Source organism: Dasypus novemcinctus, chromosome 6, assembly GCF_030445035.2.
Source record: "Dasypus novemcinctus isolate mDasNov1 chromosome 6, mDasNov1.1.hap2, whole genome shotgun sequence".
In the NCBI taxonomy this organism is placed as follows: Eukaryota; Metazoa; Chordata; class Mammalia; order Cingulata; family Dasypodidae; genus Dasypus; species Dasypus novemcinctus.
This window is the reverse complement of record NC_080678.1, coordinates 48,675,597-48,692,137: the sequence shown is the minus strand read 5'-3', so window position 1 is coordinate 48,692,137 and position 16,541 is coordinate 48,675,597. Positions and strand designations below refer to the sequence as shown.

The window sequence follows — 16,541 nt, the reverse complement described above, 5'->3', positions numbered from 1 at the left end:
TTATTACCTATCTTCTGGGGACTTACAATCTTAAAGGAGGATGCCGCCCACAAAAACAATTTATTTTCACTGTACAAATAAACATACCAACATGATGATAAAATAATTAAATGTTTAAGACTAAGGCATCCATCTATGGAGCCCTGATAAAGAACTACCTCCCCAAAGGTGGAGTCACTCATGTCACTAGTCACTGCACAGTAACCAAGTCACTGTATTAAGAGACCACAATGTAGCATAGAAAGAACATGAGGAGAGATGCCAAAGGACCTAGGACTTAAATGTAGCATATTTACTGTTAAGCTCCAACTTACATATCATTAAAAACTATGGTTAAGATATCTTGAGACCAAAGACATAAAAGTAAACCTAGTTAATTTCAGTGCATACTGTCTCTACATTCTCTAACACAAACAGCATTTCCTGAGTGTCTACATGATACCAGGTGCAATGTCAGAGGCACTACATGCAACATTATCATAACCCCCTCATAAGGCACAATAAAAGTCATCTTAGTGAGTCGCCAGAGATCCCTCAAATGTTGGTACTAGAAACTTTTAAAGAACTGTAACCACAGGTATATAAAAGCCAGCATTTCAACCTTCATACTCTCTGTTGCAACTCCTTAACCAGAGTAGTGAACATTTAAAGATTCCTGCCAGCACATGTACCCACCTATCAATATCTTACCTATCTGAAGTTAACTCTTCCCTTGTACACTAGACCTCATCCCTTCTCCAAGGATTAGTATAATTCCTAAAAAAGTAACTGATCATTTGAATCAACACATGATTCCTAAAAAGTAACCATCATTGTAGAGTGGATGTGGCTCAGTGGCTGAGCACCTGCTTCCCACATGAGGTCCTGGGTTCAAACCCCAGCCCCGGGACCTCAAAAAAAAAAAAAAAGAAAAGAAAAGAAAAAAGTAACCATGATTATCACTTTTTAAAAAAAAGATTTATTTATTTTATTTCTCTCCTCTTCCCCCCCTCCACCCCAGCTGTCTGTTCTCTGTGTCCATTTGCTGCGTGTTCTTTGTCCGCTTCTGTTGTTGTCAGCGGCACGGGAATCTGTGTTTCTTTTTGTTGTGTCATCTTGTGTCAGCTGTCCTGTGTGTGGCACCATTCTTGGGCAGGCTGCACTTTCTTTCGTGCTGGGTGGTTTTCCTTACGGGGTGCACTCCTTGCGCGTGGGGCTGCCCCATGCGGGGGCACCCCTGCGTGGCACAGCGCTCCATGCGCGCATCAGCACTGCACATGGGCCAGCTCCACATGGGTCAAGGAGGCCCGGGGTTTTAACCACGGACCTCCCATGTGGTAGGCAGATGCCCTAACCACTGGGCCAAGTCCGCTTCCCTGATTATCACTTTTATTCACATGGACAATTTATAGATGTCTGAATTACTTTTCATTGGAAGATCGCAGACGATTTTAACACAATGAGCTCAATTTTCTTCCTGAAACACTGGTAGAAAGGAGCAACAAAAGCAGAACAAAAAACAAAAACAACCCCCAAATTCCAAACCCTCACTTTCTTTCGGAAATATTCTACTCATTCCTTGGGTCATATGCAAAAGAGATGCCAGATTAAATGAAGCCACTGGCTTAATTTATAGCCCCAACTTTCTAGATTCTTTGCAACAAAATTCTGTCTAGGCTTTTGTAGTAAGTTTACTTTGCCTAAATTCTCAACACTTTTCCAGATAGACTAGTACAAAATTAGTTTATGTTTAAAAGGAAAAATTAATGCCTAGTGGTACATATCAGAATAATAAACTGCCACCCCGAAGAAGTATTTTTGAGAGCTAATGATTATCTAGGTAAGCTATATTACTATTTGGTGAATAATAACATTCACTGAAATCCTTTGGAAGATAGTCCGAAATAATATTCTTCTGATTAGGAAGCTTATTATGTGTGACTATCCCATGACTTGGGGTCATAATCTTTAGAAAATAATAACGGTCACTGGTTCTTATAGTCAGATCACAGAATAAAGAGTCATGTGAAGTGCAGAAAGGAAAGACACTAACCCTTGAAAACCTCAACTCCAATGGACAGGAAGAAGTATGAATAAATACATCTCACCAGTTAAATGTATAAATGCATTAATAACATTTCAATATTTTAAAAAGGCTTTCTTAAAATTTTAATGCCTTAGTAGGTCTTACCACTTTTTAATTTCAACATACTGTACTTTACACAATGGATGGCAATTAAAGAAACTTTTAGTATAAGTTTTGAAAATCCAATAATTTAAAGGGCACAAGGGAAGCTTGCAATTTAAAGGAAGTCTATTGTGAATTCTTTTGTATGCTCTTTTTACAAGAGAACAATCATACCCTAATATTCTCAGTAAATTCAACTTCTCACATTTCAGATTTGGGTAACATCAAAAAGTGAGTTGAGAACTACTGGGGAGACTCGTTAAGTCCATGTCTACTGAAAAGGAAGTAATCAGTTTTATCTGGCAGACACTGCAAAAGCAGATTTACTGGAGTTGGGATTCAAATTCAATAATATATATGCATGACTGTTAAAGGCACAGCTTGGAAGATCAGAAATTAATGACTGAAAGACAGTTAACACTTGGTGTTCAATATCTGCTGGTACTGCTTACAATAATACTTAGAACATTAACATCCTTTCTCTGGGATAGAAGACCAGAGCCAGAATTAATAACTAGGTTACCAGGGGCTGGGTGGGGATGGGGAAGGTGGTGTTAATGCTTAATTGGTATGGAGTTTCTGTTCAGTGTGAAGTTTTGGTAACAGATGGTGGTAATGGTGGCAGAACATGATGAATGTAATTAATACCACTGAATTGTATAACTGAAAGAAGATAAAATGAGAAATTTTAGGTTGCATATATGTTAGAAATAAAATAACAAAAACCAAAAACATTTAAAGCAAAATATCTATGATCAATTCTTGAGAAATATAATTTCTATACATTTTCAGAGTGCTAAAGTTCTTTACACAGAACATGATTTAATGAGCATATAGCTGCTTCACAAGATAATCCTGTATCTTGTGTATAAACTGTACCTGTAACCTCAAGGTTTCTGTTAAGTGGCCAATGGTTTATAATAAATTTAACCAACAAAACAGACTGCTTACAGAAGCTACTAAGTTCCTAGTTATTTAAATTTGATTTTTATTTTGAATTGAAATGGTTTTGATCTAGACCAAACTCAAAGCCCAATTTGTTAAGCTAAACACCAAACCCCCACCTTTCACATTCAGAGTACATCCAGAAGATTCTTGAGGCCATCAAGAGCCCAACAGTATAGTTCTAAACTTCTCTCCTTTGTATTGCACTATATTTCTGTCCCTTTGATTAAGTTTGTATGAAAACTCAACTTTCCAATGAAAACTACCCTAACTTGACAGTTTGGCTAATTCCTCTATCCCACCCTGTCTATCATGTCCCGTAAGTCTTCCTTTACACACAGAATGCACTTACCCCTTTGCTTGTGCATAATGTTAGTACTTTATGTTCTTGTTCAATGTTTGTTCAGTTGTCTCAATATCCTTTATGTCTGTCCATGTCAGCATCATCTTACACTGAAAACTCCCAGGGGACAGGGGCCATGTCTGTTTAACTCATTTTGTACAGTGCCTAGGATAGAACCATGTACAGAGAGGTGCTTAAAAAACAACTTTTAGATGATGATTGGCATCAATCTCAGGGACCCTCTAGGCCACTGCTATCTCAGCACATGATATGTGGCAGGATGTTAGGGCCCTTTGACCTGTTCCACAGGGCACAGAACTGTTATAGCACAGGGCCAAGCTACAGCACTCTGTGGCAAGTATTTGACTGAAACCATTGATAAAATGGAGTTTTGCTTTTTAAGAGCTAAATAATAATTAGTATTTACTAATTATATGGTCAAAATCTAACACATATGGATTTTATTGAAGAAATGAAATAATACAACAATAATCAACTCAATTAAGAATTAAAGTATGTGGTAATTTTGATGGGAGAGTAAAGTTAACTCTTTCTCTAGCATTCATTACTGTAGTAAACACTAGACTTTGAAGGCTAGGTCTAAGAGCCTCAAACAAGCTTATTAAATTTTATCTTTCATTGCTTAGCTTGTAAGGTTAAATATTACCATCTTTATGTAAGAATGTACATCCCGCAAACTGAGGTTTTAAGTCACTATGCTTAATAACAAGAAATTAATCATCTGACTGTATACAAAGAAGTGATACGTTCTTAAAACAATTTTTTAGAAAACTGAACTAAAAATGACCAAAAAAAAAAAAATACCCCATTAAAAAACCCAAACTGAAGAATAAAAGGATCCAGGGTCATAGCAATAAGTACCATTCCTCCAAATATACAAATAGCATTACTAGGAACAGTAAAAGAATATCATAATGGTTCTTTACGATTATAAAATTTGTGCCAGAGAGCGGACTTGGCCCAATAGATAGGGCGTCTGCCTACCACATGGGAGGTCCGCGATTCAAACCCGGGGCCTCCTTGACCCGTGTGGAACTGGCCCATGCGCAGTGCTGATGCGCACAAGGAGTGCCATGCCACACAGGGGTGCCCCTGTGTAGGAGAGCCCCATGCGCAAGGAGTGCGCCCCGTAAGGAGAGCTGCCCAGTGTAAAACAAAGTGCAGCCTGCCCAGGAATGGCACTGCACACACGGAGAGTTGACGCAGCAAGATGACGCAACAAAAAGAGACATAGATTCCCGTGCTGCTGACAACAACAGAGGCGGACAAAAAGAACATGCAGCAAATGGACACAGAACAGACAACTGGGATGGGGGAGGGGGAGGAGAGAAATAAATAAAAATAAATCTTAAAAAAAATAAAAGAAACAGCTTCCCGGTGCCGCTGATAAGGTTAGAAGCAGTCCCAGAAGAATACACAACGAATTAGCGGTCACAGAAGAAACACAACGAATGGACACAGAGAGCAGACAACTGGGAGGGGGAGAGAAGAGGAGAGAAATAGATTTAAAAAATCATAAAAAATAAATAAATAAAATAAAGTTTGTGCCAAGTAAAGCTTAAATTTATCCTCAGAAGAACAAATCAGCCAAAGACTACTTGTGTGCTATAAAGTCAATTACTAAATACTTATTAAGCACCTACTGTACATACAACATACTAATATTCATTAAAATAAATGTAAATAAAATTTAACACACTAGCCTCTGCCTCCAGGGAGCCTACAATCTAGTTAGGAAGAAGTTAAGTATACATTAAACAACTGAAAAACATGTACAAACTATACATATAAATGTTAAAGAAATCTTAGTTAAGGAGGGATTAAGAATACAAAGAGACATTGTTTTTCTTATTTCATTCATTAATTCATTTTTTTAAGAAAAGTGAATCTTGACCTGGACTTGAAAGTTCATGATATAAAAAGGGAGGCCAATTCTGGGTGAAGAACAAAATGTACAAGTGAATCAAGGCAAAAATAAACAGGCTTGCTAAGAGAACCCACGTAACTGGAGGCAAAGAAATTTACTCAAAGGGTTTAGGTTAAAAAAAAAACCAAACTATACACATACACACACACACGCATATATTTTTTAAAAAGATTTGTTTATATTTTATTTCTCTCCCCTTCCCCCGCCCCCGCTGTCTGCTCTCTGTGTCCATACCTTGTGTGTTCTTCTATGTCCACCTGCATGCTTGTCAGTGGCATCAGAAATCTCTGTCTCTTTTTGTTGTGTCATCTTGCTGCATCAGCTCTCTGTGTGTGCGGTGCAACTCCTGGGCAGGCTGCACTTCCCTTGCGCGGAGCAGCACTCCTTGCGTGTGGGGTTCCCCTATGTGGGGGACACCCTTGCGTGGCACGGCACTCCTTGTGTGCATCAGCACTGTGCATGGACCAGCTCACCACACAGGTCAGGAGGCCCTGGTTTTGAACCCTGGGCTTCCCATACGGCAGGCAAACGCTCTATCAGTTGAGCTAAATCTGCTTCCCTATATGCATATTTATTGTATACCAGTAAGGTAGGGTTAGTTGATAAACAACCCTGAAACAGATCTTTGAAAAATATGACACAATAGATACAAAGAAGTTCCTGGTGAGAGACATGTTAAGATGAAAAGGTATTTTAGGAAAATTAATCCTATAACAGATTATTTAAAGTCAGAATAAAACAGAAGAGTCAAGACTTCTTTTGTATCTAAAGTCAAAAGGAGAAAAAAAGAAAAGGCAGCACTAATCTAGAGACGCTTAATAGAAAGACTAAGACATTAAAATTCTTTGAATTTCAAAATAAGTTAAAGAAATTCTTTAAGGTGTGATGAAATCATCACTATCATCAATTATCATTAATATATAGAAACAGCTGGCATCATTAAGCACATACTACATACATGCTACATAAATGTGTTACATACTACCTTTTTCCCTTCTTTTAATGTACCTGTATTTTTCAAATTTTTCATAATGAGTATGTAATTATTTTTATTAGAAAAACTATTTTTTAGAGAATAATGAAGGGTTATCACAAAATTCAGGTAACCAAAACCTGACATTACTATTTCATTTTTGTCTTCCCTTACATAAGAAGCTTATTTAGGGAAGCAGCTTTGGCTCAACTGATAAAGCATCCACCTATCACACGGGAGATCAAGGGTTCAAACCCTGGGCTTCCTGATCCATGTGGTGAGCTTGCCCACATTCAATGCTAATGTGCACAAGGAGTGCCATGCCACACAAGGGTGTCCCCCATGTAGGGGAGCCCGATGCACAAGGAGCACGCCCCGTAAGGAGAGACACCCAAGGTGAAAAAAGTGCACCTTGCTGAGAAGTGGTGCCACACACAAAGAAAGCTGATGCAGCAAGACGATGCAACAAAAAGAGACACAGATTCTGGTGCTGCTGACAAGAATATAAGCGGACACAGAAGAACAGACAGAGAATGGACACAGAGAGCAGACAACTGGAGGGTGGGAGGGGAGAGAAATAAAATAAAAAATAAATCTTAAAAAAAAAAAAAAGGAAGCTTATTTATTAGGCTCCACAGGTTAATTATGTATATGTAGACTTTGAGAAAACACTGGATCAGAATTTACCATATTGCTAAAAGAAATCAAAAAGGACCTAAATAAATGGAAGGATGTTTCATGATCATGGATTGGAAGACTAAACATTAAGATGTTAATTCTACCTAAACCGACTTAAAAGATTCAACACAATCCCAATAAAAATTCTAACAGCATTTTTACAGAAACAGAAAAGCCAATTATCAAATTTATATGGGAGGACAAGAAAAATGAGGATGGAGGACTCACACCACCTGACTTAAAAAGATACTACAAAACTACAGTGGTCAAAATTGCATGGTATTGGCACAAGGATAGACATATCGACCAATGGACCTGAATTGAGAAGTTCAGAAATAGACCCACACATCTATGGCCAACAGATATATTCAACAAGGCTGTCAAGTACTCTCAACTGGGACAGCATAGTCTCTTTAACAAATGGTACTGGGAGAACTGGCATTCCATATCCAAAAGATTGAAAGAGAAACCCTATCTCACACCCTATACAAAAATTAACTCAAGATGGATCAAAGACCTAAATATAAGAGTTAGGACCATAAAGCTCCTAGAAGATAATGTAGAGAAGCATCTATATGACCTTGTGGTTAACAATGGTTTCATGAACTTTACATCCAAAGCACAGTCAATGAAAGAAAAAACAGATTAATGGAACCTCCTCAAAATTAACTGTGCTACAAAGGAGTGTGTCAAGAAAGTGAAAAAGCAGCCTATTCGGTGGGAGAAAATATTTGGAAGTCACATATTTGATAAGGGTTTAATATCCAGTAAATATAAAGAAACCTTACAATTCAATAATAAAAAGACAACTCATTTTAAAAAATGGGCAAAAGATCTGAACAGGCACTTTTCCAAAGAGGAAATACAAATGGTTAAAAAAAGCACACGAAAAGATGTTCAACATCACTAGCTATTAGGGAAATGCAAAACAAAACTGCAATGAAATATTGTTTTATACCTACTGGATGGGCTGCTATTAAAAAAAAAAAACACCAGAAAACTTTAAGTGTTGGAGAGGATGTGGAGAAATAGGAACACTCATTTACTACTGGTGGGAATGTAGAATGGGGCAACCATTGTGGAGGGCAGTTTCACAGTTCCTCAGGAAGCTAAATATACAACTGCCATATTACTGGCAATCCCACTACTAGGTATATACTCAGAAGAACTGAAAGCAGGGATATGAACAGATATATCCATACCAATGTTCATAGTGATATTATTCACAATTGCCAAAAGATGGAAGCAGCCCAGTTGTCCATCAACAAATGGATGGATAAAAAAAATGTGGTACATATATACAATGGAATATTACTCAGTTGTGAGAAGGAATTAAATATTGACACATGCAATAACATGGATGAACTTTAAGGACCTTATATTGAGTGAAATAAGCCAGACATGAAAGGATAGATATTGCATGATCTCAGTGATATGAACTCAGGATAATGAGCAGACTCATGGAGGCTGAGTATGGAAGACAGGTCACCAAGGGATAGAAGGGAAGTACAGATTGGTGAGCCAATGTCAATTTATAATTAGGTTGAATTTATAATTAGGTTGATTATAATGGTGTGGAAAATGGAGGTGATGGTGCAGTGATATGTAACAGTGTTGAAGTATGAGTGCGAACAGGGTAGAAAGAGGAAGTTTTGGGCCATCCATGATGCTGGAAAGAAAGCTAGAGGATAATATGGGTGACTGTGTAATTCAGTGAACTCTGGAGGGCTGAGGATTGTGGTTAATACAAATACCAGAATGTTCTTTCAGGATCTATTACAAAGTTATGTAACTAGTACAGGGTGTTGATAGTGGGGATAAAATATGAGGGAAAATGCACCTATAGCATACTTCTATGGGATGTGAATATATTCATGTTATCATAGCTATGGTTTCTTGAAAGATAAGAGTCCCACACAGCAGGTAAAAAAATATTAAACTTCCACCCTGGGAAAGTCATGCCACTTTCTCAAATAAAATGGCAAAAATCTCTGGAAAATATAAACCATGCCTAACAAAAGAAAATAGGCCAATGTTCTAAGCCCTCCATCTTAATGCTTGTAAGTATAAACCTTATTCCTGTAAAAATGAAACTTGGCCCAATTATAATTAATGCCTGAAAACCTGTTACTCAAATGTGGCCTCTCTCTCTTTTTATTTTAAAGATTTATTTATTTAATTCCCCTCCCCTCCCCCGGTTGTCTGTTCTCTGTGTCTATTTGCTGTGTCTTGTTTCTTTGTCCGCTTCTGTTGTCGCCAGCGGCACAGGAAGTGTGGGCGGCGCCATTCCTGGGCAGGCTGCACTTTCTTTCGCGCTAGGCGGGTCTCCTTACAGGTGCACTCCTTGCACGTGGGGCTCCCCTACATGGGGGACACCCCTGCGTGGCGCGGCACTCCTTGCGCGCATCAGCACTGCGCATGGGAAATATGGCCTCTCTTTAAGCCAAACGTGGCAAAAGAACTCACTACCTTCCTCCCAATGTGGGACATGACTCCGGGGTAAGAGCCTCCCTGGCACCAAGGGATTATTACAAAGCACTAACCAGTGATGTATTTGGAAAAAGAACTAAATCAAATGGGAGAAACATGAAATAAAAAGGAGTTTTCATGGTTAAGAGATTTCAATATGAGTCAACAGGTCATTCCAGAGGTTACACTTACACAGGTCTCAGGCAGACTTCACTACCTGCCACAGTAAACAAAACCTTAAACAAAAGGCCTCCTGAGGGCTCTAGGGATGTCTAAACATCAAAGGCACATAGCATCATGAAATGAACACCCGTTTAGCGGGCTATTTGGGAATATATGAGGAACTATTTCCCTAATATAACATAGCTATAATTCCCTTACTCATGATTCTTCTACTCCTTTTATTTGAGCCCATAATTCTCAATATACCCATTAAATATATCTCTCAGAGATTTAAATCTTTGGATTGTTCATATGCTGGTTGAGCCCTGAATCCCAGCAGAATTGCAGCCAACTCATACTCCTTAGGCTAGCCTGGACAACCAACAAAATGATGGTGGACAAGTTTCATTCCAAAAAAAAGGAAAATCTACAATTGCAAGTAAAAGGATCGATCTGTCCCTTAATATCTGAGTCCCTTCTCAGCCTGAAGCAGTCAGAGTAGACATCATCCTAAATCCATAAAGATTGAGGAGTCAAAAAGTAAGGGTGGGGCATGTAACCATGGACCAAAGTAGATTTACTGATACTGTAGTTATCTTGTGTAAATGGAAGAACCTGTAACACTGTTATAAAGATAGTGGTTGCTAAGGGTTCAGAAAGGTGGAGGAGGGGTGAAGAGGTGGAACACAGGGTATTTTTAGGGCAGTTAAGTAGTTTGATATGCTACAATAATGGGCACATGACATTATATGTTTGTCAAAGCATATAAAACTGTACAGCACAAAGTATAAACCACAATGTAAACTACAGACTTTGGTTAGGAGCAATGCTTTGATAATGGTTCATCAATTTAACAAATGTACCACACTAATGTAAACTGTTGAAATTTGCCGTTTGATACTGGCATACATTCTTAAATAAATGTGGTTATGTTACATCATTTAAGGTGTATTTATTGCTTTATGTCTTTTTGCTAATGACTTATTACTATTTTATATTTATTTTAAACTACGGAAATGATGTCAGACAAAAAGCAAATTTGACTGATTTTCTTATTTGAGTTCAAAATGGGTAATAAGGCAGTGGAGACAACTCACAACATCAACAATGCACTTGGCCCAGGAACTGCTAACAAACATATAGTGCAGTGATGGTTCAAGAAGTTTTGCAAAGGAGACAAGGGCCTTGAAGATGAAGAGCATAGTTGCTCTTCAGAAATTGACAATGACCAATTAAGCAATCATCGAAGCTGATCCCCTTAAACTATATGAGAAGTTGCCCAAGAACCCAATGTTGACCGTTCTATGGTCATTTGGCATTTGAAGCAAATTGGTAAAGTGGAAAGGCTTGGTAGGTTGGTGCCTCAGAACGGACTGAAAATAAAAATAATCACCATTCTGAAGTGTCATCTTCTCTCATTCTATGCAACAATGAGCCATTTCTAGATTGGATTGTGACATGCGACAAAAGTGGATTTTATATGACAATCAGTGACAACCAGTCAGTGGCTGGACCGAGAAGAAGATCCAAAGCACTTCCCAAAGCCAAACTTGCACCAAAAAAAGATTATGGTCACTGTTTGGTGGTCTGCTGTCGGTCTTATTCATTACAGCTTTCTGAATCCCGGTGAAACCATGACATCTGCAAAGTATGCTCAGCAAATCGATGAGATGCACTAAAAACTGCAACGCCTACAGCTGGCACTGGTCAACAGAAAGGGTCAAATTCTTCTCCATGACAATGCCTGACCACACATCACACAACCATTGCTTCAAAAGTTCAAGGAATTGGGCTACAAAGTTTTGCTTCATCTACTATATTCAACTAACCTTGCACCAACTGACTACCACTTCCTTCAAGCATTGTGATTTTTTGCAAGGAAACCTTCCACAACCCGCAGGATGAGAAAATGCTTTCCAAGAGTTTGTCGAATCCCAAAGTATGGATTTTTATGTTACAGGAATATACAAACTTAATTCTCGTTGGCAAAAACGTATTGACTGTAATGGTTCCTATTTTGATTAACAAAGATGTATTGAGTCTAGTTATAGTGATTTAAAATTCATGGTCTGAAACTGCAATTCCTTTTGCACCAACCTAATATGTGTGTGGGTGTGCGGGGGGGGGGTGTTATAAGGGAATTCCCTATTCTTTTGGTGTAATGTTTCTGTAAATCAGAAGTTCTCTAAAAATAAAAATAAAGTTCATTATTACAAAAAAAATAGACTCTAGTTTATTGTAAATTTAACTTCTATATGCACCAGGGAAAAATTTTTCCCACCTTCAAACTCTTAGGACCTAGCAAAATCACCTATTGACTAGTGACCTCAAGCAAGTTACTTAACTTCTGAGCCTGAGTTTGCACATCTACAGAGTATGGATAATATTTGCCCTTCTTACAGATAAAGTACTTTGAAAACTGTAAAGTGCTAGGTAACTACATACTTTGGAATAGGACAGGATTCCAAGTTCAAGTGGAGAATAGCTTTAGAAAAATTATAATGTTTAAAATCATAGGGACAAATTAAAAGAGAGTAGGAGAGTGATAGGCTGAAATAGAAAGTGAGTTTGCAGTCTTACTCAGAGCCCTGGTGACAGCTTTCATGACCCTGAAAATCATGAAATTACTCAAACTTTTTTGGACTACAGATCCCTTTCCTGGGACAGAAGCCTTAAGGACCCATTGCTATACTATAGCAGTAACTCAATAATTTTGTGGTCATGGCTCTCTTTTAAAATCTGGTTGTAGTTATAAATCCTCTCTGAAGAAAAATATATTCAAACACAGTCTTACAAATAATTCCAGCACTTTCTGGATACCCATTCAAAGAAGTTAAGGAAAGACACTTGGCCTGATATAAAGATCTCTGAATTTACAAAGCACAGATGATTGGGTTTTGACTCTCTTATAATAAGTGCTAAATGATTGCTAACACTGTACTATTCTGAGGAATTTATAATGGTAAACTAAAATGATTAATGGATGGCTTCAAACTCAGAGTATAGAAATTTTTTAATTTCTGAAATTCTAAATTTAGGAACGGGTGGACTAGAGTTTTTTAGGCCAAAGAATCAATTATAATTTGAGGATATTCTGAGTAAAGCTCATTTAGATGGGCCAGAATTCCAAATGCTAAAATAGATCCTTTAACTTAGGTTTAGAATGGTTTCTTCCTATTCAAGTGTTTTTCATAAGGTTCATAATATGAAAAACATCACAGTTGCATAGCTGTCATATCAGGAAAACTAATTAGTATTAGGACCCAGACAGAAAATCTATGAATGCACAGTTACACATTTACTTGTTAACTCAGAAGGTTTCAATTCTTACTCTATACTGCTGTGGTCTCAAGGAAAAAATCAAGAAAGCAATTCACAAAGGCTTTTTATATATATAAAAGCAAAGGAAAGAAGAGTTAGGAATTAATACTGGTTGAACACCTACTATGCTAGACCCATAATATGTGGCTTTTCTGTTTCTTCTTAAATCATTTCCTTTACCCCTTTACTGAGAGAAACCTGACATGATTCAAAATCCAAGAAAAAAGAAGCAGCAGTGGGGAGAAAGAGAAGCATGAGAAATACCTAATTATGACAGTTTACAGAGTTTAAATTTTTTAAAAAACAAGATTTAGGAAGTATTTTTGTTTGTGTCCAGAAATTATAGCATTATTGCTATAATAACCATGTTCAACAAATAATACTACAAAACAATTCAAACAAGTATGCTTTGAACAGATTTTAATTTCAGTTATTGAACTGCTCCCAGATTGGGGTACTTTTTCTTCTGCCACTCACACACACAATAGTTTAATTGCTAGGAAACAAAAAAAAGAGATAAGCTGAGAAATAAAATGTATAATGACTTAGGCAGAAATAATTACTATTACTAAAAGGGAAGGAGACAAATGCTTTGTTTTTTTATTTTATAGATCTGGCTGTTGTTTGAATTTGTTTAAACGATCATGAATTATTTTGAAATATATTTTAAAAATAAAACAAAGAAATGTTGCTTGCCCAAGCCTCAATTACCAACTAACTCCCAAGAAAAATCTCATAAGCAAGTAAATTCAATATTATTTTTCTAAATATGTGAACATGAGATTCTGATCATGAAAGGAAGGCTTCAGTTTCTTTTCTGGATTACTGCTGTGCCTAATGACCCATCTTCAGAATCTCAAACAGATTTGCCAATATAGCAACAGAATCACTTCTCCTTATCTGCCTCAAAGAGCATATCAGGATCAAACCAACACTTATTTTATATAATAAAAATAAGTACATTCTTTTAAAAGTTGCTAAATAAATCATCTATCATCCCACAACCACATAAAAATCACTGTCAGTTTGGTTTATTTTCTTCAGATATTTTTCCCATTAGTTTATTTGGTTATGTGTATACAATTTTTCATCCTTTTTTTTCTTCATGCTTAACATTACTGTAACTGATTTTTCTAAGTAGTTACCATTTTTAATAACTAACTCTATATAGTTCATCAGGTAAATGTACTGTCATCTCCTTAATCAAAACTCGTTTTGACATGACGGTCATTTTTTCAGTAGAATAACCAATAGATTAAATTTAATAGCTTAAAAATGTTTTACACTATTTTTAGTATCTTTCTATTATCTAACTAACCCTAGAGGGTTAATGAACATCAATTAGTAAAACAAAGGAAGGTATTTATAGCAGGCTCAGAGAGTAGGAGAAACGAAGTTGATAAGAAAAAGAAATTTCTTCCTTATTTTCAACCCACATCACTGAAAAGGGTTAGAGACTGAAAGAGAATTGGATATTTACATGGTGTTAAAGAATCACCTACAAGTTTATTTGCACAGGGAAAAACCAAAACCAAACTTAACAAAGAAGAGATTTGGCTGTCACCACCTTAGCTCAGGGATTAACATTAGCATCACTAATAGAGGGACTACCAGACATTACGTTGCCTCCTGGTGAGATGAAATACAAAGTAACATCACCATTATTGTAGCAGTTTGATGCAGTTCATGAATTCCAAAAATAGATATTGGATTATGTTCTTAAAGTGGTCTGTACCTGGGCGAGATTAAATTTTGATGAGGGCTTGATTGGGCCTCGTCAATAGGGTGCTGAGTTCCCACACCTTGGTGGGTGGGGACTCACAGACAAAAGACATGGCAAAGGACAGAGTTGGAGTTTTTTGCTGTTGGAGTTTGAGCTGAAGCCCTGGGAAGTAAGCACACAGAGAAACCTGGCTGTGAGGAAAGAGAAAAGACCCCAGGAAAAAAAAATAAACTGATTGCCTGATAGTCTACAGCTGGCCTCTACAGCTAGCAAAGGAGCTGAGACTAGAGAGAAGCAAGCCCTGGAAAGAGAGAAACCCGGGAAACCTGAACCCTCACAGATGTTGGCAGTTATCTTGCTCCAACATGTGACACTAGACTTTGGTGAGGGAAGTAACTTATGCTTTATGGTCTGGTAACTGTAAGCTTCTACCCCAAATAAATAGCTTCTATAAAAACCAACTGATTTCTGGTACTTTGCATCAGCACCCCTTTGGCTGACTAATACACCTATGAAATATTCTTTGTGAAAGTTTTTTTTTTTTACTTTTTTAAAATTAAAGCTAATAGATCACAAAGAAGGTTACATTAAAAAACAAGTGAGGGAAGCGGACTTGGCTCAATCTTTAGAGCGTCCGTCTACCACATGGGAGGTCCGTAGTTCAAACCCAGGACCTCATTGATCCCTGTGGATATGGCCCACACGCAGTGCTGCTGTGCAAGGAGTGCTGTGCCATGCAGGGGTGTCCCCCGTATAGAGGAGCCCCACGCTCAAGGAGTGCGCCTCATAAGGAGAGTCGCCCAGTGCAAAAGAAAGTCTAGCCTGCCTAGGAATGGTGCTGCACATACAAGAGAGCTGATGAAGCAAGATGACACAACAAAAAGAGAGACGGATTCCTGGGCAGCTGACAAGAATACAAGCAGACACAGAAGAACACATAGTGAAGGGACACAGAGAGCAGACAAGTGGGGGGGGATAAAGTTTTTAAAAACCTTAAAATAAAAAAAAAAGTGAAAGATGTTTAATCTCAATCTAATCAGGCCTTTAGATCCAACTTCCAGTTTAAAAAACATTAAAGACATAGAGGAACATGTTATGCATTATGCTGTCAAGGATATAATCAACAAATTCAAGAATCTGACTGTCAAATAGACTGCCTTCTATTTAACAGTCTAGAAGGCAACTGACCTGTCTCTTTCACAAGTGATCATTTTTAAAAAGGTGGGGTGGGGTTTGGTACAGGTGTAGATTACCATAAATTAAAATAGACTTAAGAATTAATAAACAATAGCCTCATTCCATATGGAAATGGGCACAGATGATCATGGTGTCCAGAAAAATGAAGCTAAATTGAAACACAGTTTATCCGTCCATTACAGTTAATTTATTGCAGTAGTGACAATGAGACCTATAACATTTTTTTTTGCTGAAGTCCTGAGTTAAAAAATGGATGTAACAGATTAAAAGCTAGTACATTTTAGATCATTTGCCAAACAACAACTGTACTCTTTCTAGGGACCTAAAGTGAATAATTTGAAGAAATTAGGATCCAAGAATTCTAGTTAATAGTTGGGGAGTTTCTGAAGCATACATCAGTTTGTTCACACACAAACAGAGATGAAAAGAAGCCCATAAAAGAATTATGACAAGGCTGACTGGAAACAGTTGTGGATTCTTTAAAAAAGGGCTATCTTGAAGATAAACCTTGTTTCAAGCTTCAGAGGAACTAAGTTACTTTGATAATTAAATGGTGGAATGATCACATGTAGAATTTCATAAATAAAAAAATTGACTTATAATATGCTACACATA

General features: G+C 37.4%; 1 protein-coding gene and 1 non-coding gene across 2 annotated transcripts in view; one reads left to right on the top strand and one right to left on the bottom strand.

Moving 5' to 3' along the window:
• MARCHF5 (membrane associated ring-CH-type finger 5) overlaps nucleotides 1-16,541 on the bottom strand; it is a 64,794-nt gene that overhangs the window by 14,191 nt on the left and 34,062 nt on the right. The gene's annotated exons all lie outside the window — the stretch shown is intronic.
• On the top strand, nucleotides 16,019-16,148 carry LOC111761785 (small nucleolar RNA SNORA1). The gene has a single exon (XR_002795048.1). It is a non-coding gene; the product is annotated as a small nucleolar RNA SNORA1 (small nucleolar RNA).